General features: G+C 41.2%; 1 protein-coding gene across 3 annotated transcripts in view; it reads left to right on the top strand.

Moving 5' to 3' along the window:
• Nucleotides 1–27,445, top strand: part of TRPS1 (transcriptional repressor GATA binding 1) — a 431,723-nt gene that overhangs the window by 65,695 nt on the left and 338,583 nt on the right. The window lies entirely within an intron of this gene.

Genomic DNA, 27,445 nt, shown 5'->3' with positions numbered 1-27,445 from the left:
CCACACTGGAAAAAGCCCCAAGCCAGCAAATCTGGAACAGTCTCCTCATAAAAGAAGACAAAAACAGAATCTCTCTCAGGCCTTTACTCACTATGTCCCTGTATAAATGGATGCCTCCTTCCAGTATCAGCCAGTCCCTGTACCATGAGCCTCCAGGCCAGATCCTCAGCAGACATTTCTCCAGACTGTTCCCACATCTTCAGAAGTCAGTGTCCCAGCTCTCCCTGAGATGGGACTGCGATGGACCTTCAACAGTCTTCCGCTAGATGGCCTAAGCGGGCAGTTATCCCCTCAAGGCTGGGTCTCTCTGCATCAGGGCAAGGACCCTGCTGTTCTAGGCTCTGGACCATTTATGCACATTTCAGCCCCTGCTGGTCATCTTCTCGACCAGGGATTGGCAGGAGTCTGCATGAACATGCAGAAAGTAGATGTTGACTCTGGATGAAGCTGGAACAAAGAAAAACAAATGAAGGAATTGTGAGAGGGAGTATCATAATGTATATGAGAGCTAATACAAAAAAAGAATATATATAATGTTAGCTCTGTCCACTTGAAGACCAGGCCTTTTCTGGCACTTTTTGTTTACAAGTTTACAACAGTATTATTTACTAGAAAATTACTTATAACCCCCAAACATTTTATATATATATATATATATATATATATATATATATATATATATATATATATATATATTTAGCAGAGACCCTAGGAAAAAATGGTGATCATTGCAATTAATGTCACACAGTATTTGTGCAGCAGTTTTTAAAACTGCAAAATCGCCATGGGTGACAATTTAAAGATTTTTACAGGTTACCTGTTTAGCGTTACAGAGGGGGTCTAGCGCTATAATTATTGCTCTCCCTCTAACGTTCATGGCGATACCTCATATGTGTGACGTGAACACTGTTTTGAAATAAATAAATAAATATGCGTGCGCAACTTATGTATGTGTTTGCTTCTGTGTGCGAGCACGGAGGGATGGGGCACTTTCATTTATTTATTTTTACTTTTTTTACACTGTTACTTAAATTTTTTTTATCACTTTTATTCCTATTACAAGGAATGTAAACATCTCTTATAATAGAGATAAGAGTGGCAGGTCCTCTTTATGGAGAGATCTGGGGTCGAACTGGGGTCAAAAAACCCCCCAAATCTCTCCACTATCTTTCAAAGCAAAAGATAAAAAAACATGTATAAATGTATCTTTTGTTTAAAAAAAATTGTTTATTTCTGCCCTAGATCAGAAGTGACTTCATGAGGTTGCTACAATCCTCCAAGGCCATAGAGGGGATCAGAGGTTATCTGTCGGCCTCTGTGACCAGCTGGCTGCATCGTCAGATCACTTCTAGGGCACGCCGGTAAAAACAGTAATCTCGTCAAACACCAGAGAGTGGCTGGAGGGGGGGAGAAACGACCCCTCCTAGTGGCAGGAGGGGGGAGGAACGACCCCTCCCGCCGTTTCTGAAAGTGATCCAGTGGCTAATGAGCCGCTCGTACCGCTTTCATAAGAAAGACAGCTGAAAAATAAAATACTGGGGTTATGGCTGATAGCTGCGGCCATAACCCCAGTAAACCACTTGCAAACCACAACGTATATGTACGTACTGCAGTTGACAAGTGGTTAAAAAGGTATTACAGCTGTTGAGGAAAAAACAAGGATTCTTTCAAATGAGTGTGTCACACTTAAAATTATTAAGTATTTTAATAGGCTGAATTTGACAAAAAAAACCTGTTACATTCAGAAACGCCTCTTTCCGTAAAGGCTTGGCTCTTGGCCTACAAAAATCCATCTAGGATATGCAATGGTAACCTCTGTAACCTCTTTTTTTCTTAATATTCCATCTGTTGTCCCTGGTATGGTATTAAAAGACATATACAAGGCATTGGAGATTCTAATTATTATGCCTGAAGTTCTGGTTTAAACGTTTAAGTGTATTAGCCAATAACAATTGACTTACAGTTATCCAATTTGCCAGTCGGTATAGTTCTCCTTTTTGTCGTACTCTTATCTTAATGGGCTACATTTGAACCAGTCCCAAGTTATTCCAACGTTTTCCAATTATCTTTATATCTGAAATGTGGCCTTAAGTTATATACAAGTGTAGACAAAAGCCTGATTGTGCCCTTTTACTCAGCCTACTCTTCTTCCATGATTCTATAGACCTCTATCCTGTACTTCTTTCTCCGTTAACATTTAGTAGACAATGAAGAAGTATGGAAAGCTGGTGGAAACAATCAATTTATTGTTGGAAACAAAGATTCTGCCATATAGATAATGATCGTTGTGTATATTACGTGTTGCTGAATACCCCTGAGCTATAATGTTGCCAGATATGAATGGACCTTTCTAATAAAAATGTAAATTATGTGCTAGTAAAAAAAAAAAAAGAGTTAATAGAGGCTTTTTCTCCTTTTCCTCTTAAAGGAAGTTGTTTGGGCCAAAAGATATATGATGGGAAGTGGAATGGTGAAATTATAATTGCCTCCGTGAACTCAGAGTCACTTTATCACAGACCTTTGTTGGCTTGATGCTTCTAAGAGCTTAGTGTGTGATTTTATATGTGTGTATACTGTGTGTGTGTGTACATAGATGTATCGATTTTTTTTTTTTAAAGACAAATTAATATTTCAAAGCTTCTTTTAAAGTGGACCTGTACCTAAAATCAGATTCATGTTTAAAGGCAATTAGTAAAATTAACTTCTGTTGAATGGGAATGCTGAAAAACTATTGTCAATTAGAATGTATTCTGACAGCAGAATACAATTTCCCGGCAGGGGGGATTCCTTCATCTGCCCGCGCTTGTGTGGATTGAGGAATCTGTTCCTTTTTTTTTTCAGCCTGCTGGCTGAAAAAAAAATCTACCTATGGCCAGTTTGAGAGGAAAACCAATGCCCATCCAGATTCCCCGAGAAGGTGAGTAAACGGTGCTCTAGCTGATGGTGCCTTCCTATCACCCAGGTACAACATGAAGTCAAAGATGTATAGCTGGCAATTTGTCAACCAGAAAGAAAATGTATTTATTGATGCTGATGTAGTACAGATATATAGCGGCTTACATGTTTTAGCTACAAAGCCGAATGCCGCGTACACATGGCTGGATTTCCCGACAGAAAAAGTCCGATGGGAGCTTTTGGTCGGACATTCCGACCGTGTGTATGCCCCATCGGACTTTTTCTGTCAGCATTTCCGACGGACTCAGATATAGAACATGTTCTAAATCTTTCCGTCGGAAATGCCGACGGAGTTTAGCCCGTTAGCAAGGCCGCTCATGTGTACGCGGCATTAGTCATAGTCATCATGGCTATGACTAAGGCTTTGTTACTGAAACACATAAGCCAATGTATATCTGTACTACACCTGCATCAATAAATGTATTTGCCTTCTGGATGCAAGTTGCCGGCTATACATCTTTGACTTCATAAGACCAGTTTGAGTTTATAATTCCTAATTGGTATAATTGTTTCCACACCTGTTGCAGTGTCTAGGAACACTCTGTCCCTTAGACTCCCATTAGTCTATCAGAAGTGATATTCTACCTGCTCGTGTTTCTGATTACTAAAATATGCTGATGTGTCATCAGGGTTGAGATCTATCAGAAAAAGATTACCTTTTTCCCAGAAACACTGTACTCTGGCTGAAAAATTAGTCCCGGACAAAGCAGCAACTGTAGAATGCCTACTGCCAGTGCTACATTTTTCACAACTAACTTGTTTTACAATGTTTGAAGGACATGTTTAGATCCAGGTCTGCTTTAAGAGGTTTAAATTAAAAGTGAGCCCATCCTCCATTTTAAACTATTTCAATTCCTCTCAAAGGTCAATCAACACTATGTGTTTGCTATGACCTTTGTTACCTAGAAGAACCTCCTTGGTGCTTCACTCGGATCCTACATTCTTATTAGGTTCTAGTCTTCCCTGGCTTCAGAGCTAAGAACCGTTATGTGCTAAGCCCCATCCATCTGCTGTCCTGTCTAGCAAGAGTTCCTCAGTGGTCCATACGGGTATTGTCATTGGACAGGTGAGTGGTAGTTGACAGTAGGGTTGAGAAAGTGGTTTCTGTAAAGGTTCTCTTTAGGCCTCATGCACACTAGACATTTTGCAAACTCTCTAATGCCCCGTACACACGGTCGGATTTTCCGATGGAAAATGTCCAATCGGAGCGTGTTGTCGGAAATTCCGACCATGTGTGGGCTCCATCGGACATTTTCCATCAGATTTTCCGACACACAAAGTTGGAGAGCAGGAGATAAAATTTTCCGACAACAAAATCCGTTGTCGGAAATTCCAATCGTGTGTACACAAATCTGACGGACAAAGTGCCACGCATGCTCAGAATAAATAAAGAGATGAAAGCTATTGGCCACTGCCCCGTTTATAGTCCTGACGTACGTGTTTTACGTCACCATGTTCAGAACGATCGGATTTTCCGACAACTTTGTGTGACCATGTGTATGCAAGACAAGTTTGAGCCAACATCCGTCGGAAAAAATCCTAGGATTTTGTTGTCGGAATGTCCGAACAAAGTCCGACCTTGTGTACGGGGCATTAGAAGCCTGGCAGCAGTGTTTTAGCAGAAAAAAATGCCTGATGCTTGTAAAAGTGTTTATCTCATAATCGATTCCCAGTTGATTCTCCCATCCAGGCTAAACATTATATATGGAGGAATCTCCAGTGTTGGCTAGAATATTTAGACAGTTGCAGCACCCATGGCTGCCTGAACACCCAACCAGTTATTGCATCTGATCAGACAATATTCCACCTCAGACGACTGGTTTCGAGCTGGGTGGTATCAGCAGGGTCACCCACGCTTGAATCTTAGCTAATTCTGAAGGCATTATCCATATTTTGAGCCATGTATGTCAGGCTTAAAGGATAAGTGCACTACCAGATAAAGCACAGATAAATCACAGATAATTATTTTAGTCCCTATAAGCAGACCTAAACTGTCCCACTTTAGCCCTGTACAGATTTGTACTGACTGAGTTCTGTCACCTTCAGGAATTGTTTACACCCTGAGCCACAAGCCGCCTTCCCCTGGTGGCGCTCTTCCAAGTCTATCTCCTGTCCAGTTTGACTGCCCCATAGATGTCTGAGAGTGTAATGCATGGGTGTTGCCAGCAGAAGGAGTCGTGCACAGTGCAGATTGTAAACTATCCCCAAAGGCTGTGGGAGATGACCTCAGAAATGATGGATCTGTGGAGGGTGAGGGTGGGACAGTTTAGCTCAGGGGCAGGGGCAAACAGAATAAGTGCACTTCATCTGAATGTGCACCTATTCTTTAAAGAGTAACTCCACTTTTGTTGAGAAAAAAACATTCCCCTCTGGGTGATATGTGCAGGGTTTTTAACTACCTTTGTTGCAGATTCCTACCTTTTGATATTCTTAAGAAATATCTGTTTGTTTCTCTGTGTCCATGTCAGAGTGAGTCTGTATGGGAGTGGTTTTATAATTAGCTGCTGCACCTGCAGGGCTCTAATGAGGAAAGTGGCATGGTCTGCATCCATTTAGATGTGATTTCCCTCTGGGAGTATCTCACCAAAAATTTACATTTTTGTTGCAGGGGATGCCCAAAATCTGACTTGTATATTTAGTGCAGACTTCTGGGAAAATCAGTGAGCCAATCACACAAGAAGGACATTACATTTCTGGGGGGCATTTTGTACACCATCTGTGTACAGAACACCTCCAGGTTGCCATATTGCATTGCACTTTTTCAGAAAATTACAGCGCTGCTGATTGAAAAGGAAAGGTAATTTTTTATACCATTCAGTTACAAAATGACTTGTGTAGCACTTGTACATGCTATATATATATATATATATATATATATATATATATATATATATATATATATATATATATATATATATATATATGCTATTTTTTTTGTTCGTGAAAGTGGAGTTACCCTTTAAGTATAAACTTTATTTACAGGCTGGGTCTCGTTCAACTTTTTTTTTTTTTAACGTGACAACAGGATTACTTTAAAATGCATTATGCTTTTCTTGCCTATTTTAGTGAACCCTTCACTTAGTAATAAACTCATTCTCTCTTGAAAGAATAGCCAATAAACACTGTTCAGACGCACCAAGTGCCCGTCCGCACAAGCTACTCAAGCTTTACGTGTTCCCCCCTCTAGAAAGACAATAGAGAGTTTTGTATGCTGCAGTCATTTTAAGATCCTTTCTTACAATTAATTTTTACAGTATTGTTTTATATGGAGTTTTAAAAATGGTACTCAAAGAAATTACATTTGCCGTGTGTGTAATTATAAGTAAAATTATTACACCGGGAGGAAATATGTGCATTCTCGCTCTCGCTACTAAAGTAACTGCTTATAGGAATAATATTTATCGACTCATAAATGTATTTTTTTTTTTTCTAACATATGTTTTATGATTCTGGCCATTGGCCAAGATTTAAATTAAATTTCCTTTTGTATGGCAAAGATCATTGTGAGGGCTTTTGGCATCACCCCATCTTATTATAAACAATCAAAGCCAAAAGAGTAAGAAATCTTTTATCAAAGCTACAAGGAGAATTCATTAAAAATAGCAGTAACACATGCATTATAGGATTTTCTCAGAGATTGCATATGGGGGAGTCAGGCCGCACAAAGTACAAAAATAAAAGCCACAGGATTTTAATCATATATTTATCCTTTGATAGATCCCATGTGTTCCTAGTGATCTTTTTTTGTGTGTTCCTAATTACATTGGATCTGGGATAGCCAAATTTAACACTCAACCTGTTTTGTGGGTTGTTTCTTGGGCTGTTCCAAGCTGGTAATTCTTTGGAGTTTTTATTAAAAAAACACACACTGATATCAATACCTTTAATTAAAGGGAAACAACATTCTTTTATACAAACACACATAGATCCATAGCTCCACTCAAGATTGGCTCCTCCTGCACATGGACAACCTAGGCGCCATCCATCACAGTCCATCTCCACTCTTCATTAAAAATAGGAAGAAATATCAACCACACTTCAATTAGCTCTTCTTTCAGTAGTTTTAATAATCAGTGAACTGACTGCATACAGTGATGTCTCCAAAACCAACCTTCCTTGACGTGTTTCACCACTCCTGGCTTGCTCACAAGGATAGCTTAATGTGATTATCGTATCCCTAACTGATTAAGCCCAGCCCCCCGTTAATGCCAAATGCCAAAGCCTCCACTAGCCAACGATGTCCTGACTTTGGACAGTTCAATCCCAGGGGCAGGGCTTAGATATGGAAGGAGGCAGGACTTAAAAGAGAAAATTTGGGTTCTGTGAACAAAAAAAAAAATGATACTCACTTAGGTGGATGTCCGTCGTCGCCTCTAAGACTGAGAATGAGCGAACAACGACCACTGATAACTCGGTTCTCAGGCTTCAGTGAGACTGTCAGTCACCAGCTCTCCGTGCTGTCCCTCCAGTGCTCACTGGAGCACCGGGTGTGGAGGGGATGGGAGTGGCTGGCTCAGGCTCTTAGTGGCTTGTTGAGAGGCTGAGACAGCTGCCGGTCCAGGCTTCTGAGTAGGTAGGTATGGTAGGGATCTTTCCAGAGCCTGGACCGGCTGAATAACACCAGCCGACAGCACGCTTTAGTCACAGGAGTGCAAAAAAAAAGCTTTGACCATACTTCTCGTTTAATCTTGACTTGGAAAAAGTTGGGTTGGGTTTACCAAAGGAGTTGAGAGCATTCACTCAATAAATTGTGCGAATAATCGCTTCAATTACCCTACCGTTTGAAAAGCAAATTCCACTTTTCTTATTTTATCTGCATACGAATGGGTAATAAAAGTGAACAGGAGTTTTCTCTTCACATGATTACGTAATTTAAGTAAATATTCACAAAAAAGATTTTTTTTTTTTTAGTTTCATTTGGGTTAAAGTGGTCATAGGGCCCAAACAAAACCCATGCTGCCCTTACTCTATGTACAGATTTACCATTTATCATCTAATTCTTTACTGTTTCATTCTAGTACATTCTGAAGCTAACCATGGCCATGAGATAACTATAGATTAATCGTTAAGAATCGTTATTGCGATTTTTTCCCCCCTCACGATTTTAACAAAGCATTTTCCCGATTCTTTCTATGCAGAGAATTCTCTGCTGAAGCCGAAAGCTGTCAAAAAACAAAACAAACAAGTTTGCCAAGTATCACAATATTCCTCAGCCCTGAGCTAACTATAAACATTGTAATGTTTTGTTCTTTAGATCAAAGGAATGAACTTCGTTCTGTAAATGAGGCAATTTTAATTTTACGATCGGAATTTCCGACAACAAAACCGTGGATTTTTTTTCTGAAGGATGTCGGCTCAAACTTGTCTTGCATACCCACGGTCACACAAATGTTGTCGAAAATTCCGAACGTCAAAAACTCGGTGACGTACAAGACGTACAACGAGCTGAGAAAAAGGAAGTTCAATAGCCAGTGCGGCTCCTTCTGCTTAATTCCGAGCATGCGTGAGCTTTTGTGCGACGGACTTGTGTACACACAATTGGATTTTCCGACAACAAGTGAAGTTGTCGGAAAATTTGAGAACCTGCTCTCAAACATTTGTGGCTGGAAATTCCGACAAGCTCACATCGAACATTTCCCGTCGGAAAGTCTGACCGTGTGTACACGGCATAAGACTAAACCTTTTTCTGACACTTGTTGGTTTCAAGTTAAAATAAGTATTTTTGGCTAGAAAACTACTTAGAACCCCCAAATATTATATATTTTTTTTAAGGAGAGACCCTAGAGAATAAAATGGTGGTTGTTGCAATATTTTATGTCACAAGGTATTTGCGCAGTGGTCTTTCAAATGCATTTTTTTGGAAAAAAATACACTTTAATGAATTAAAAAAAAACTAAACAGTAAAGTTTGCCCAATTTTTTTTTGTATAATGTGAAAGATGATGTTACGCCGCAAGAATCGTGAGAGAATCCTGATCTTTATTCTAAGCAAAAAAATTGTGATTCTCATTTTGGCCAGAATCGTGCAGCTCTAGTAGATAGGGTTGGACTCGAACCGATATCCGGTATCTAAGCATTACTACTTGTACTCGTGCAAATGCTCCGATACCTAAAACCAGTACCTTTAGGGGTGTGATTTGAGCCCATACAAAATGAAAGGGCTCAAACCGCACTGCAAGGAATCACATGTGATTTGAACAGGAATACGGTGGGATTTCTGTCTGAATCACATGCTATTTCCCCCCACTGCTCCCTAGTGAACCCAGGCTTGTCATTGTGACTTCAGTCTGGGTTCACACAGGAGCGGTGCAGGAAGCCAAATGTGATTTGGACAGGAATCACACCATATTCTTGTTCAAATCACATGCAATTCTTTGCCTTGTGGTAGTCTCTCCTGATTTTACTCTGTCAGAGAGCTGTTGCAGGTCTGTACGGAGGGATTGGATGTCCTACTTGTGTGAATCTTTCAGGCGTTGGAAGATGGCCTCGATATCTGCCTTGGCAGGAAGGGCCCTAATCAGGATTCGTACGTCCGCTGAGTCTTCCAGTGGCCTATCAGATGGGGAGCTGGGAGTCAGAGAATTATACAAATGTTAAAACAGGTCACCACCATCTAGGCTGGAAGGAGAGCTGTGCATTTGTAGATGGTGCGGGTTGTAAAGAAGGTGCCAACGGAGAGGTCCTGGCTGCTGTTGCCACCACCTCCATCTTGGAAAGTATTGGGACAGTCGAGTTAAGGGAAGTTTTCGGGAGGAAGCGCTGTATTTCTGGCTTCTTCACAGGCACATGAGAGTCCGTGGGTCTTTTCCTTGGATTAGTGCTAATAGCGGAGGTGGCAGCCGCAAGAATCCACCAGCATGCAGGGTGATAGATGGGAGCGTAGCCTGAACACATCCTCACGTCAGCATGTCCAAACCATGCCCTTGTGATTTTTTTGCAGTGAGATTTGAGCCCATTCATTTTATGTAGGCTCAAATCGCACCTCAAAGGTATCGGAGAGTACTGTTCTTATGAGATATGAAAAGACTACTGTTCAGATTTTACATCAGGTCCATGTAATTTTGGATTTTCCTCTTACTTCAAGTTGCCCAAAGTGTTTTTGCCCAGGCAGTTATAGCGTAACATGTAAACAGTTTAATATATGATTGTTCCATGAATGAAATGATTATAAAAGCCAACTAGTTTCTTACTGTTCTACTGAATGAAAAATATTAATTCATAGTGACTAATCCACCATAGGAAACCTTCTGAGTGCCATTACGATGCTGTAAGCATCTATGAAATGAATAATCGTATTTTAGGAGGGAAGGTCTATGCTTTTGATTAACCTAAGTCATTTTTATTTGTGCCAATTATTCTGGACTCCGTCATTTACAGATATTCCACACTTTACTCATGCTTCAATATTCTACAGTGCTTTGGCTTTGACGATTATTTGGTTATTAAACTTATGTTAAAGCTGAGTCATTGAAAATCACTTATATTGCAAATACAGACTTGTGTATGATTTAAGCATCCTGCTAGACTGACTAACCTCTTGCTAGTAGCTTGTACAGCTACCTTTCAAAGAGTCAGCCCACCCAAAACTAATATTTTATTGTTTGGTAGATTGGTAGAGTTAAAGCCCATCTCCTGCAAGTATCTTGTGGACACCATGACATTGCCTCACCACACACAATGAGCATTTTTTCTTATTTCAAAATAACTTACAGTTTTCGTTCATGTGACGTCTTTAAATGCTTTTTTTGCCTCCTAAGCTTTGACTGGTGAGCGGATATTGAAGGAACCTCTTCTCTATTTCTCCTTATTGTGACCCTATTCTGCCAAAATCTATAGCAATCAATCTAAAGCAGTGTGTGTGTAGAGCACATGTGTCAAACACAAAGCCTGTGGGCTGAATCTGGCCCACCAGGCCTTGTCATGTGGCCCTTGCACCCAATTTTGCAGCCAGAATGTGGCAGAACTCCATTCTGCCACCTCCGGCTTTCATCCTCTGCTCCCGCTCCCCACTGTCACTTCTGTGTTTACAAGGGACAGTATTGCTCTCAGTTGCTCCTGGAGCTAACAGATCCCAGAATGCACTCACGATGGGGACAGATCTCCAGAATCTGAGAGAGGGAGAGATCTCCCTGCAAGGCGAGTCAGAGCCACCTACACAGGGAGGTACTAGAGCCAGGCTAGGTAGGGGAGAGAGATGCAAGGAAGCTTTGGGGGGGGTTGGGTTTCCACACTGTAGCGCACCCCTAAACCCTGCGCTCTATGCAAAGCACACCCCTGTGCTGTGCACTCTGTATGTAACACACTCCTGAACCCTGCACTCTGTACGTAGCACACCCCTAAACCCTGCACTCTGTACATAGTGCACCCCTGAACTCTGCACTCTGTGCTTAGGGCACCCCTGAAACTGTACTCTGTACATAACGTAACCCTGCACTCTTTACCTACCGCACTCCTGAACTTTGTACGTAGCGCACTCCTGAACTCTGTACGTAGCATAATCCTCTGCACTCTTTATGCGTTGTAATCCCCGAACTCTGCACTCTGTATGTAACGCACTCCTGAACCCTGCATTCTGTACATAGCAGACCCCAGATGCAACTGGCCCTTTGAGGGCTACCAAAATGCTGATGCGGCTCGCAATGAAATTCAGTCTGACGCCCCTGGTGTAGAGGATGCCGAAGCATCAACAATTTTAAGACAATGGCCATAACACAGAAGAAGGGGCTTGGTGACATAGGGCATCATACACTTTGGAAGGTGACTGCTTTATAACTGAATACATGTTTGGAGGCTCATTCCACATCCAGTGCATATGTGGATGTGCATATGTGGATGTGCATGGCATTCCACATTCAATTCAAAAGGATCTGATGAGGCTGTAGGTGGGCTTTAAACTACTTGCTAGTCTCTTATATCTCTCGGGAACACTATTATTGAGATTTCTGTGCTTGAATTCCTTGGTCTCCACCCCTGCTGTGACCATAATGAGAGGGTTGTGCTCTGCCCATTGGATTTTTGAACCTAATTTAACATGATGGAGAATGCAGCAAGAGGAGCTAGAACATGCAGTGGTGGGGGGAAGCATCTAAGACTAGTTGACAGGAAAAAAGTTGGGAATTATGGCAGTAATATCGTGCTGTTGTTTTATCCCACATATATAAAAAGAAGTTTTCTGTGGACTGACAGTTTCTCAAAGATACAAAAATATCTACTTAGGTCTTGAATATAAATGACCAAGTGGTGAATAAATGCTAACTATATAAAGAAATAGGTATGTCAACATAACATACATTGGGCGTTTATTAAATGTTTATGGTTAATCAGTATTGCTATAATATTTATGACCTTCTTCTTTCTAAACCTGTCACTAGGCAATTGAAACTGTTTGAATGATGAAAACATGTATAAATAGAAGGCTAATTTATTGAAACCCGCATGCCCACCCAAAATAAATCCAGTATAAGTTATGAGCAAATTGTGAGTTTTACTGTAAAGGCAAGTTTGATCCCTCTCCCAAAGCAGCAGACAGAAAGGACACTTATTAAGCCCCTTTCACATGGGTGGACCAATCAGGTCTGCCTGTCAGTTTTTTAGGCAGACTCGATCGGACCATCAATTCCCCTTTATGGAGAGGCAGATGTGAATGGACTTGTGTCTGGGCTGTGTACTTGTCCGTTCTACATAAGCGGAGCGGACATGGACCTGTCATCCACCTGCTCACCAGGGATCAGCAAACAGATCCACAGACGGAGTCTGCCCGTGTGAAAGAGCCCTTATTCATCTGCATTGAGACAAGTACACACTATAGAGGGATATGCTTTGTTCGTATTTCATGTCTGAGGTTTACAACCACTTTAAAGCTGAACTCCAGTTTAAACACAAAACAAATACATTGTTTGAATACCATGAAGAGCCATGTGTATTCTTACTTACATCTTGGTGTGCTTTTGTGTATCTCCTTGAGAACTGATGTGCAGTAATCTCACATGAAACAACTCCTACACTTTGTCTTTGTGCAGAAGTTTCCTATAGTACAGACCAGTCAGTGCTTTGCTCTTTCATTGTGCAATGACTGGTCTTGTATCCGCCCCCTCCTGTACTTTTCTGCAGGCAGCCTGGAGTAAGACCTACTGTGGCCCTCTCACATTTCTGCTTTATGCACAGGCAACATGTAGCACTATGATGATATTACTGCTACTTTAAGCCCAGATATCGCATTGAGGGAACGAGTATTCCTGCTTGAGATTCTAAAAGTGCAATTTACACGTGTTTCCAGAGGTTGCTCATAGGGCAGCCCATTTACTGCAATGGGCTGCCCTATGACCATTTGTTGTCCAAAAGAAGCTCCTGCTCCTTTTTACACTGAAGGCAATCCACCATAGGCTAAAAGAAAAGAAAATCGCTTGATTTCCTGGGTAATCCCTTCCGAAGCGCTGCTGTGTTCTGATAACGGAGCACAGGGAGCCTTCCTTAACGGCAGAATACCAGCCAGCAGCGATCATTGTATTCTGCTGGTAAGGAAGGCTCCCTGTGCTCCCTGTAGGCAGAATACAATAGCGCTTTGGGAGGGATTACCCTGGGAATTAAGCGATTTTCTTTCCATCAGCCTCTGGTTGAAAAAAAGAAAATTTCATAATGTAAGGCCTGCCATACACGATTCCCAAATTTGCTTCATTCCCCCATCAACACAGACAGTGCTGATGCGGGAATCCCTCCTGCCGGGCCATTGTTTTATACCAGCGGGGGAGCCATGCCTGTCAGGAGAAGACAGTGATTATTGCTAGCAACTATAGCAGCCGCTAGCAATAATCGCAGGTAAAACCCAGCATGCTGGTTTTACCCAAGTTGGTCGATCAATCAACTTGGTACATTCAGCTTGCCCATACACGGTTTCTTCTGAACCAGCCAAGATTCGAACCGTGAATTGCCTGTATAAAACTGGTAAGCTAATAAGGATTTACTGCATTGCACAATGCTGTGAATTTACCAAAGAAGCTTGCTGATTGGAGGCGATAGTACAGAAACCATCTTATCAGTGAGTTTTTGTCCAGGCATGGTTTTGGTCAAGCTATATTTTGACTAAGGATGGGTTCACACTATTGCCAATGTGCGTATGTATTGACCCCCTTTGTTATGAAGCCCATAAAAAGCTCTGGTGCAACCAATTACTTTCAGAAGTCACATAATTAGTGAAATGATGTCCACCTGTGTGCAATCTAAGTGTCACATGATCTGTCATTACATATACACACCTTTTTGAAAGGCTCCAAAGGCTGCAACACCTAAGCAAGAGGCACCACTAACCAAACACTGCCATGAAGACCAAGGAACTCTCCAAACAAGTAAGGGACAATGTTGTTGAGAAGTACAAGTCAGGGTTAGGTTATAACAAAATATCCAAATCTTTGATGATCCCTAGGAGCACCATCAAATCTATCATAACCAAATGGAAAGAACATGGCTCATCAGCAAACCTGCCAAGAGACCGCCACACACCAAAACTCACGGAGCGGGCAAGGAGGGCATTAATCAGAGAGGCAGCACAGAGACCTAAGGTAACCCTGGAGGAGCTGCAGAGTTCCACAGCAGAGACTGGAGTATCTGTACATAAGACGACAATAAACCGTACGCTCCATAGAGTTGGGCTTTATGGCAGAGTGGCCCAAACAAAGCCAGTACTTTCAGCAAAAAACAAAATGGCACGTTTTGAGTTTGCGAAAAGGCATGTGGGAGACTCCCAAAATGTATCGAGGATGGTGCTCTGATCTGATGAGACTAAAATTTAACTTTTTGGCAATCAAAGAAAACGCTATGTCTGGCGCAAACCCAACACATCACATCACTCAAAGAACACCGTCCCCACAGTGAAACATGGTGGTGGCAACATCATGCTGTGGGGATGTTTTTCAGCAGTTGGGACTGGGAAACTGGTCAGAGTTGAGGGAAAGATGGATGGTGCTAAATACAGGGATATAATTGTGCAAAACCTGTACCACTCTGTGTGTGCTTTAAATCTAGGACGGAGGTTCACCTTCAAGTAAGGACAATGACCCCAAACACACTGCTAAAGCAACACTTGAGTGATTTAAGGGGAAACATGTAAATGTGTTGGAATGGCCTAGTCAAAGCCCAGACCTCAATCCAATAGAAAATCTGTGGTCAGACTTAAAGATTGCTGTTCACAAGTGCAAACCATCCAACTTGAAGGAGTTGGAGCAGTTTTGCTAGGAGGAATGGGCAAAAATCCCAGCGGTAAGATGTGGCAAGCTCATAGAGACTTATCCAAAGCGACTTGGAGCTGTGATAGCTGCATAAGGTGGCTCTACAAATTATTGACTTTAGGGGGGTGAAAAGTTATGCACATTGACTCTTTCTGTTTTGTCCTATTTGTTGTTTGCTTTACAATAAAAAAAACATCTTCAAAGTTGTGGGCATGTTCAATGATGCAAATCCTCATACAATCCATGTTGATTCCAGGTTGTGAGGCAACAAAACACGAAAGATGCCTGGGGGGGGATACTTTTGCAATGCACTGTACATTTGGTTAGAAATGTAATGCATACTTTAATTTATCCTGATTTAAGACTAAAGCTACACAGGCCATCCAAAACCCTTTTACAAATTCACCAAGGCCAGGTGACTTGCACATAAAACGCTATACTTATCACACCAGCTTAAATTCCAATCGTGATTCATTTTTCTGTTAAAATGAAAATAACAAGTTTAAATTTAGCAGCGTGATGTAGATAAAGACTCTTTGTTGAAGAACTCTTTGCAATAGTTGGTGGTTGAGTGGACCAGTATATGCCTAAAAGAAAAGTTGATTGATGACAGCATCAATAAACTTACTAATGTATTCCAAAGAAAGACCTCATCTTAGAGGGGGAGATCTTTTTCTGGATTAATTTGCTATGAATTAATGAGTGATTTATGTGGCATGGTTCTTTTGAAGACTGCACTTTGCTGCTCAATTGGACTTAAAAGTATCCCTTTAATGTTACAAAATAATCGATGCTTCTGAGGAATGGCGTGGGAGTGAGCAGGGCGCTATAAAATGGGACATGTGTTTCTACCTATGCGTTTGATCAGTTGATGGGTTTCCGCGTATTTCAGCACGGTAAATTTAATTTGCTAATTGCAATATGACCTCTGAGCTAGTTTTTTTCTCTTTGCATATTAATAAAGAGCTATTGATCTTGTAAAACTTTTTAGATAAGTGAATGGTTTCATGTGTAGTATTTCAAGTGTATTTTGAAGCTTATCCTGGCCCATGTTCTTTATATTTTAATTACTTTAGGCACATGCGTCAGTTCTGTAACCTTCATAAACTAGCCTCAAGACTAAAATGCCTAAGCCTGTGCATACCCTTACAACTTTTTTGAGCTCCTCCCAGGAATACAGAATCCCAGGATGCTCTAATATGCACATTTTAATATGATACTGCCAAATTCCTGGCTGGTCTGCCCCCCCTGCAATTTTTTATTGGCCAGACGCTTGTCAAAAATGAATGACTGCATCAGCGGTTCACCAGTCTGCTCCTCTGATTCTCATTGCTAGTTGGATTCATTGTTTTGTCTTCTGCTTAGCATTTGTATACTTTTGTTTTTGGTAGAAGGGCCACCAAGTTAGGGCTGACAAATAAAAACATTGATGTCTATGGCCCCATGACCACTTTAGAAGATTGTACAGTGATACATTTGGCACTTCATAATGAAAGACCATTCCATTGCAGAGGTGAGCGAACCAACAAAATTCTGAATTTCTGAACTGGAAGTTCCAGTGAATACAATGGAAATTCAAACTGGGAGACCATTCCATTTCAGAGATGAGCGCACCAACAAAATTCAGAATTTCTGAACTGGAGGTCCATTTGAATTCAATGGGAATCTAAACCAGACTCCAAAAAAGTGCATAATACAGAGCAGCAGATTTTGCATAATGCCCTGTACACACGGTCGGATTTTCCGACGGAAAATGTGTGATAGGACCTTGTTGTCGGAAATTCTGACCGTGTGTGGGCTCCATCACACATTTTCTATCGGAATTTCCGACACACAAAGTTTGAGAGCAGGCTATAAAATTTTCCGACAAGAAAATCCGTTGTCGGAAATTCCGATCGTGTGTACACAAATCCGACGCACAAAGTGCCACACATGCTCAGAATAAATTAAGAGATGAAAGCTATTGGCTACTGCCCCGTTTATAGTCCAGATGTACGTGTTTTACGTCACTGCGTTCAGAACCATCCGATTTTCCGACAACTTTGTGTGACCGTGTGTATGCAAGACAAGTTTGAGCCAACATCCGTCAGAAAAAATCCATGGATTTTGTTGTTGGAATGTCCGATCAATGTCCGACCGTGTGTACAGGGCATAACTGTAGAGAATGGTTTTGGAAGCTCCAGGCAGCCATGTCTGCTGAGATCATGGGCCAAAAAACAGCCAGATCTACTTCCCTGAAAAATTCCATCAGGGATAGGAAGATTGAAGGTTGGGACCGAGGGTCACTGGCAGTCAAGCTAAGGTGTCTCATGTAATATCAGAAGCAGATATAAGGCAGAAACAGCCTTTGGAGAAGCCTATGGACCAATTTCCCTAGAAGTCTCTGAGAGGAGTGCCAAAATGAAATCTAGTTTCAGCTCGGGACATATAAATTCATGAAATTTGGTTAGCATCTAATGTCCTCTGAATTTCAGGATCAGCTGCCTTCTGTTGCGTAAAGGCAAGACTCATGGACCCACCCCTCTTTCCCAACAGTAAATTAGTCTCCACCAACCCTATTTTGCTGTGACTTTTTCAGTGCTGTCGCTAGACAACTGTTGCTCAAAACAGTATAGGAGCTTCTTTTCAGGAAGAATTGGGCATTTTGGCACTATGGACTTCAATGACAGGGTGTGAAAAAAAAATGTGTGAAAATGCGTATTACATGCCTTTTGCAGATGTTTCCATAATAATCATCTATGGGGCCAAAAATGCATGATCCTGCCCCAACTAAGCTCCTGTATGGAACACAAAAAACACAAAGAAAATGCAATAAAAAAAGCACCAAAAAATGGCTGTAAAATAACCTGAATACGCTATTGGGATAATTTAATAAAACGGGAAAATGCAAAATCTGGTGCAGCTCTGCATAGAAACCAATCAGCTTCTAGGTTAAAGCCTAGGCTCACACTGACTGCGGTAATTAAATCGTGCGAGTTCAGCTGAACTCGCACGATTTAATTCCCGCATGTCAGTCCCGACTTCGGGGGCGATTTCAGAGACATCTGTGCGGGTTTCTGCACAGATGTAAATGGAAATCGCACCCCGAAATCGCCAAAAGTAGAAACTTCTTTTGGTAATCGGTGCGGCGCCGCACCGATTCGAATGCTGCCATTGCCGGCAATTGCCGCTGATTTGGCATGCAATTTGACACGTCAAATCACATGCCAAGTTGCATCAATGTGAACCAGTGCTTATCACCAAAGCTTAATTGAACAATCCAAAATTAAAAGCTGATTGGCTACCATGCACGGCTGCACCAGATTTTGCACTCTCCAGTTTTAGTAAATCAACCCCTATTTGTGAATGTAGCCTTAGAGGGTGGAACTTTTTTCTCCCGAAAAGCATAATACATGTTAGAATTCTCCTTTAAGAGGTTCTTTTTTAAGAATGCAATAATATCCTCAATTTCCCAACATAGTGATTAGCATACAGAAGGGTATGTGTGAGCCCAGATATATTGATCACAGACATTTTTTGGATCCTGTTGGCTGTTTCTAGTTTACGGATTGCCTGTTTGTGGCCAAGTTGGTGATGTATAATTACAGGATCTACAGTTTATAGTACAATACTATTTTTTGATCTTGCTATCATTGAATTAAGATTACAGTGACTCTTTTTATTTAATTTAATCAAAGCACTGCATATTTTCAAATTAGAAGTCTTTTAATGGTGGTGTTTGAGTCACGGCACGTTTTGGAGAATTAATTTGCTTTATCATGGGGTTTAATCAGTGCAAATGGCACTAATGAGGGGGTGTGGAAGAAAACAGTCGGCATCATGAGATGACAAGGAAAACCATTGTAATTTAATATGCGTTGAGGATTCTTCACCCTTTGATTAAAAGGATTCCAGAAGCATAAGGAGATGCATCACTTTGAGGAGGATTACAATCACCAAATTTTATATCTGTTTGAAGAAAGGCAACCATATGATGTGCTCTTTCTCTTTTATTGCATCATAAGCTTTTCCTTTTTTTGGTGAGGCTGGGAAAAGAGCATTGATGATCTGCAGTGTGCATTAACCCTAAGCAGCCCTTCTAGGTTCTGTTTATTGAGAATTTCTATAGCATATCAATAAAAAAAACTAAAGTAGCCTTTAGACCTCATGCACACTAGACGTTTTGTGGACTTTCCTAGACTCCTTTCGCCCGGTAGCTGAGTTTAGGCAGAAATTGGCTATTTGGCGTAAAACGTAAGGGGTGACGTCACACATCTCGGGAAGGAAGTGAGTTATTGTATGTCAGGAGCCTGGCTGCACAGATATCTTAAACGGGCCAGTATACCTCAGACATATACAGTATCTGTATGTGCTGATATCTGTAGTGCACCAGAGATAGTGCACTGTACTGTTTGAGTGTGAATTTTATTAATAAAGAGAGTGATTAGCATATGGAGATGCGCTATGGGCAGTTGTTTTTTTCTCTCTGAGCATAATGAGTAAATAAAGAGGAGCACACCTAGATCCATCTGTGGGTTGGGGGAAATAGCAGTGAAGGAAGACCTTTAAGAAGAAAGAGGGGACCCCATCAGGAGAAAAAGGAAACGAGTGACCCCTGCTATTAAGGGTAAAGGAGCGTTGTTTGACTTATTATAATTTATAGGTCTGATATAGAAGCCGAGCGTATGGTGGTTATTGTGGTGGCACATGGTGATCCCCACGTGAGTAGAAGTTTATTCATTTGAATAGAAGTGGAGTTGTGGAGTACAAGCACACAAGAGACTGCAACATAGAGAAAATATATATATATATTTTTCCATTTTTTATTATTTTTCATCTTTATTATTTATTTTTGCATTTGGCTTGTGCTTTATTTATAGGATGTTTGTGAGGTGGTGCTACACTATTTTGTTTTAAAAACATTGAAAAGAGGTGCGTGGAACACTTGAGAGTAGTAGCACCAATGATACACATCACGTGATATACTGTAAATACAGTAAATAGTATAGACGTTTATTGTGATTGCGTAGGAGCACATTTGTATATATTAGTCATACTGTTGCCTTAAAAAAAATATATAAAAAAAAATGTGTTGGGGGGAGGACTGTAAAATGTGATGAATAAGATAAGTAAAAATAAATGAGTGTCCAAAAAAAATAAAGTTTTAAATTATGTGAAGTATGTTGTTTTTTTAACAGAAAAGCTCTCTTGCAGTTCCAGGTATAAGACAAACCATTTAACACTGACAGGGGTGCTTAAAATGATCAGATTTGTTTTATTTATGTAAAACCTTTATCCCAAAAGAAAAAAAACACCTGTTTGCTTGCACTGGTGATCAGTGTAGAAAAAACCCTCACATTGGTGATCATTGTAAAAAAAGACCCCTCTCATTGGTGATCAGTGTAGAAAAGACTCTTTTCATTGGTGATCAGTGTAAAAAAAAGACCCCTCTCATCAATGATCAGTGTAGAAAAGACCCCTCTCATCAATGATCAGTGTAGAAAAGACCCCTCTCATCAATGATCAGTGTAAAAAAAAAAAGACCCCTCTCATTGGTGATCAGTGTAGAAAATACCCCTCGCATTGGTGATCAGTGTAGAAAAGACCCCTTTCATTTGTGATCAGTGTAAAAAAAAGACCCCTCTCATTGGTGCTCAGTGTAGAAAATACCCCTCTCATCGGTGATCAGTTTAGAAAATACCCCTCTCATTGGTGATCAGTGTGTAGAAAAGACCCCTCTCATTGATGATCAGTGTAAAAAAAAGACCCCTCTCATTAATGATCAGTGTAGAAAAGACCCCTTTCATTGGTGATCAGTGTAAAAAAAAGACCCCTCTCATTGGTGATCAGTGTAGAAAAGACCTCTCTTATTGATGATCAGTGTAGAAAATATCCTTCTCATTGGTGCTCAGTGTGGAAAAGACCCCTCGCATTGGTGATCAGTGTAAAAAAAAAACAAAAAAAAAAAACCTCTCATTAGTGATCAGTGTAGAAAAGACCCCTTTCATTGGTGATCAGTGTAAAAAAAAGATCCCTCTTATTGGTGCTCAGTGTAGAAAAGACCCCTCTCATTGGTGATCAGTGTAGAATAGACCCTTCTCATTGATGATCAGTGTAAAAAAAAAAAAAAATAAAATCTCATTAGTGATCAGTGTAGAAAAGACCCCTTTCATTGGTGATCAGTGTTAAAAAAAGACCCCTCTCATTGGTGATCAGTGTAGAAAAGACCCCTCTCATTGGTGATTAGTGTAGAAAAGACCCCTCTCATTGGTGATCAGTGTAGAAAAGACCCCTTTCATTGGTGATTAATGTAGAAAAGACCCCTCTCATTGGTGATCAGTGTAGAAGAGACCCCTCACATTGGTGATTAGTGTAGAAAAGACCCCTCTCATTGGTGATCAGTGTAGAAGAGACCCCTCACATTGGTGATTAGTGTAGAAAAGACCCCTCTCATTGATGATCGGTGTAGAAAAGACCCCTCTCATTGATGATCGGTGTAGATATGACCCCGTACATTGTTGATGAAAATGATAAGCTTCAATGTTACATTTTTATTTTTTGATTTAGATACGCTGTAATCTTACCTTCTCCATTGACGGTAGTGCATTTTGCCAAATGGTGAAAAGACGCCAAGATGTGCCCTGAAATCTTTAAAAAATGTTCCCCAAAATTGAGTTAGTAAAATTTCAAAGTTAATACAACATACTACCAGTTTTACTCGTTATTAAATGAAGGTTAAGATTCCCAAATTTTTAATTAAAATGAGCCTTTATGAAATGATAAATAAATAAATGGCTAATAAAAAACTAAAATAAAAATGTCCGGATCATAACAGGCAAGCAGAAATCGAGTCATATTCCGTTTGGCACAACAAGAGAGCTTGAAAATCAAAGATGTCGGCAGACGCTTAAAATCTTTTCTATCAGACAGTACCACCTGCTCCTTCAGTTTTCATGGTAAATGAGGTCTTATTAAAAAATGTCATGACTCCTCTTCCTTAGAACTTTCCCTGCCTACAGCCAGCAAGTTCATAACGAATATATCTTTTTTTAATAAATGCCAGACAAAGTACAGATTTGTATCGCTAACTACCATCTTCCTGAAACTGGAGAAAAAGAGAACCATTCACCTATACAGATCAAGTCCAGCTCCATGTTAACCACTTAAAGCGGGGGTCCACCCACACCGCCAAAAAAAAAAATATTAAAAGCCAGCAGCTACAAATACTGCAGCTGCTGACTTTTAATACATGGCCACTTACCTGTCCCAGGGTCCAGCGATGTCGGCAGGGGACGCCGAGAACCCGCTCGGTTCTCGGCAGCTGCCGCCACCATCCTAGGTGAGGGAATCAGGAAGTGAAGCATTGCGGCTTCACTTCCCGGTTCCCTACTGCGCATGCGCGAGTCGCGCTGCGCGTCCCTAGTGGTCCCCGCTCTCTCCTGGGAGCTGTGTGTTCCCAGCAGACAGCGCGGTCGGGACGGGAAGAGGCATAGACTCCCATGGGAGTCTATGCCGGAAGTGGGTGCAAATACCTGTCTTTGACAGGTATCTGCACCCCCCTCCCCCCTGAAAGGTGCCAAATGTGACACCGGAGGGGGGGAGGGTTCCGAAAAGCGGAAGTTCCACTTTTGTGTGGAACTCCGCTTTAAGGACCGAGCCTCTTTCTGAGATTTGTTGTTTACAAGTTAAAAACTTTTTTTTTTTTGCTAGAAAATGACTTAGAACCCCCAAACATTATAAAAAATTTTTTCTAACACCCTGGAGAATAAAATGGCGGTTGTTGCAATACTTTCTGTCACACCGTATTTGCGCAGCGGTCTTACAAGCACACTTTTTTTTTATAAAAAATACAATAGTAAAGTTAGCCAATTTTTTTTATATTGTGAAAGATAATGTTATGCCGAGTAAATTGATACCCAACATGTCACGCTTCAAAATTACGCCTGCTTTTGGAATGGCGACAAACTTTTACCCTAAAAAATCTCTATAGGTGACCTCTAAAAAATTCTACAGGTTGCTTGTTTTCAGTTACAGAGGAGGTCTATGTCTAGAATTATTGCTCTCGCTCTACCGATTGTGGTGATACCTCACATGTGTGGTTTGAACATGTGTTTTCTTATGCGGGCGCTACTCACGTATGCGTTTGCTTCTGCATGTGAGCTCGGCGGAACGGGGCACGTTTAAAATTTTTTTTTTTTTTTCTTATTTATTTTACCTTTTATTTCTTATTTTTTACACTGTTCTTTTAAAAAAAAAAAAAAAAAATGGTGTCACTTTTATTCCTATTACAAGGAATGTAAACATTCCTTGTAATAGAAAAAAGCATGACAGGGCCTCTTAAATATGAGATCTGAGGTCAAAAAGACCTCAGATCTCATATTTACACTAAAATGCTATAATAATTAAAAAAAAAAAAAAGTCATTTAAAAAAAAAAAAAAAATGAAAAAATAAAAAATAAGAGCTATGGGCGGAAGTGACGTTTTGACGTAGTTTCCGCCCCTGCAATGGTATGGAGACGGGTGGGGGCCATCTTCCCCTCACTCGTCTCCATGCTATTGATGTGAGAGGATCCGATCGCCTCCGCCGCTGCTTGCGGCTCCGGAGCGCGGCGGCGGGGGGGGCCCTCTCCCACCGCCGATAAAAGTGATCTTGCGACAAATCCTCTGCAGAGACCACTATTATCGGAAACAGGACCATAACAACGATATCCCTCTTCAAAGTAAGGACGTAAATCGGCGGCGGTCTGTAAGTGGTTAAGCATCCCCTGCCCTCTACATTCCTTGCCCAGCCACATTTAAAAAAAAAAAAGTTTGACATACCTTTCTTCAGCTGTCTTCTGTCCACTCACCTGATGCGTTGGGTCACCTTCCTTCGTCCTGCAAGGCTAAGAAGTCCTACATGCAAAAGGAAACCTGGAAAAAAAATAAAAAATAAAAAAGTTATGGCTTAAATATACTTTCAAAGTTGCTAAAAGCTTTGTAAATACTTGCTCTACATATTAGTTGTAAGCCCAAAACATCCAAACAGCCCAGACACACTCATTGCTCCCAATGTGACATACACTATATTGTCAAAAGTATTGGGACACCTGCCTTTACACGCACATGAACTTTAATGGCATCCCAGTCTTAGTCCGTAGGGTTCAACATTGAGTTGGCCCACCCTTTGCAGCTATAACAGCTTCAACTCTTCTGGGAAGGATGTCCACAAGGTTTAGGAGTGTGTCTATGGGAATGTTTGACTATTCTTCCAGAAGTGCTTTTGTGAGGTCAGGCACTGATGTGGACGAGAAGGCCTGGCTCACAGTTTCTTCTCTAATTCATCCCAAACGTGTTCTGTTGGGTTGAGGTCAGGACTCTATGCAGGCCAGTCAAGTTCCTCCACCCCAAATTTGCTCATCCATGTCTTTATGGACCTTGCTCAGTCTGACACACTACATCTCCGATCCTGGTAAAGAGCCTATGATGCACGCTCTTAACCATGTGATCAGCTGTGTCCAATCACAGCTGATCACATGGTAACCAGGAAGTGCCGTTTATCGGCTTTTCCTCTACTCATGCTGTCAAGGCACGAGTAGAGGTGAGCCTATTGGCTGCTCTCCTGACAGGGGATACTGCGCTGACAATCAGTGCATTCATTATCAGTGCAGACCCATCGAGGGTGCCCACTAGAGCCCACCAGGGAGGCCCACTAGAGCCCACCAGGGATGCCAATCTGTGCCCATCAGTGATGCCTGTCAGTGCCTCCTAATCAGTGCTGCCTATCAGTGCCACCCATCAGTGCCAACCATCAGTGCCCATCAGTGCCACCTATGAGCGTCCATGAGTGCTGCCTATGAGTGCCCATCATTACTGCTTATTAGTGCCGCCTATCAGTGCTGTATATAAGTGCATCATCATTTGTGCCCGTCAGTGCAGCCTCATCAGTGCTCATCAGTGAAGGAGAAAACTTACTTATTTACAAAGTTTTATAACAGAAACAAAGAAAAACTTTTTTTTTTTTTCAAAAATGTTAGTCTTTTTTTATTAGTAGCGCAAAAAATAAAAAACCCAATTTTGATCAAATAAGAAAGCTCTATTTGTGGGGAAAAAAAAAAAAAAAAAATTTGTTTGGGTACAGTGTTGCATGACCGCGCAATTGTCATTCAAAATGCGACAGCGCATGTCCTGGGCAGGAAGGGGGTGAAAGTCCCCAGTATTGAAGTAGTTAAATCTGCTAGTACATCTAAGGCTTCATGTACACTACATCTCATAAACTTGAGTTTAAGAGCTTTTGGCGTTTTTTTCCAAATCTTTTAAACTCAACTTCATAAAAACCTATGTTTCCATGTACGCATAGGCTTTTAAGGTCGATTAGGAGCTGCTGAACCTCTCTCAACCTCCCTCTCCTGAACGCTGAAGAATCGAGTTTAGATAGGAACGTTTTGACCGTCGGCGGCAAAACGCAGCAAATTTGAGGTAAAAACGCGCCGTGGCTTTGCCGTGTTTCGGGTTTTTCCCTCTGCCTAACACTCCCCTCCCCCTTAGACTGACGATGCTTCTTCATCTAGAGTGGTGTCTGTACAATACAGGAGGTGTGTTACTGGTCAGATCATCTGGGGAAAACAGACGGGGAAAAATACCTAAAGAAAGAAAACGAATGCAGCCACCACATCTAATGATTGGTAAGCTGCAATATATTACATTTTTGGTTTTGGATTTATTACCGCTTTAAATTGGTGAGCAGTGTGGAAGTGATACCTTAATTTTGGTGATCAATATTAAAGAGACCCCTTACATTGGTGATCAGTATAAAAGAGACCCCTTACAATGGTGGTCAGTGTACATGGCCCCCAACAAGGATTAGAATATTTTTAGAAATTTAACAAGGTTTTTGCATTGAGCTGGTCAGTGGTAAAAAAAAAATAAAAAAATAAATTTGGTAATCCAACTTCCAGTTGTATTCTGCTGGAACATACAGCCAAAAAAATAAAAATAAAAATAATAAAGTACTATTCTATCCACATTGAAAAAGGGATCTGTAGGTAAACTTTACATCACAATATGTGTATCTTCCATTTTTCTATTGGGAAAGGATCATATGCATCGAAATGTTTGTGTCTGCACAACATTGTTTGTTTTATGCCTCGAACATTTTAGCTTTTCATTAGATTCTGTGTCAGTCCAGTTGTTGTTGCCAAGTATTGGTTGACAAGTGGTTGAATGACTTCCAGTTAAATGTTCTTTTGAATTGTGCTGCTTTAAATCTGTTTTATGCCAAAACCCAGTTTAGACACATGAGCTGTGCGGTTATACAGACGACATTGTCGCAGAGCATTGTTTTCCGAACCTGGCACATTTTCCAGACATCTAGGTAAAGGCACATGTGCATTAGGTCTTGTTTAGACAATTATTTCAGTAGTAGAGTTTTGTGCAGTGTTAGCCACTGATTATTGCAGGAATTTTGGAGTTTAATGCCCCGTACACACGGTCGGACTTTCCGACGGAAAATGTGCGATCGGAGCTTGTTGTCGGAAATTCCGACCGTGTGTGGGCTCCATCGGACTTTTTCCATCGGAATTTCCGACACACAAAGTTTGAGAGCATGGATCTAAAATTTTCCGACAACAAGCTCCGATCGCACATTTTCCGATCGTGTGTCGACAATTCCGACGCACAAAGTGCCGCGCATGCTCAGAATCAAGCAGAAGAGCCGCACTGACTATAGAACTTCATTTTTCTCGGCTCGTCGTATGTGTTGTATGTCACCGCGTTCTTGCCGGTCGGAATTTCCAACCAACTGTGTGTGACCGTGTGTATGCAAGACATGTTTGAGCCAACGTCCGTCGGAAAATATCAGATGGATTTTATTGTCGGAAAGTCTGATCATGTGTACAGGGCAGAAGTGTTACCTATTATTGGGCAGACTAAGGCCAGTGGGAGTAGAAAATGTCCTGGCGTCCAGTGGAAGTAACAATACCCCATTTTTGGTGTCAGTGAATGTCAGTGGAAGGAATAGTGCCCTATCGTTGCTATCAATGGAAAGAATTCTGCCCCAGTGTTGGTGTCAGTGGGAGGAATTATACCTTTTAGTTTGTGTCAATGGAAGGAATTGTGCCCCATTGTTGGTGTCAATGGAAGGAATTGTGCCCCATTGTTGGTGTCAATGGAAGGAATTGTGCCTCGTTGTTGATGTCAATGGAAGGAATTGTGCCCCATTGTTGGTGTCAATTGAAGGAATTGTGCCCCGCTGTTGGTGTCAATGGAAGGAATTGTGCCCCATTGTTGGTGTCAATGGAAGGAATTGTGCCC

This window comes from Aquarana catesbeiana, linkage group LG05, assembly GCF_042186555.1.
Source record: "Aquarana catesbeiana isolate 2022-GZ linkage group LG05, ASM4218655v1, whole genome shotgun sequence".
Taxonomy (NCBI): domain Eukaryota; kingdom Metazoa; phylum Chordata; class Amphibia; order Anura; family Ranidae; genus Aquarana; species Aquarana catesbeiana.
Note: the sequence above shows the minus strand (reverse complement) of the source record. Positions and strands in the feature narration are given on the sequence as shown.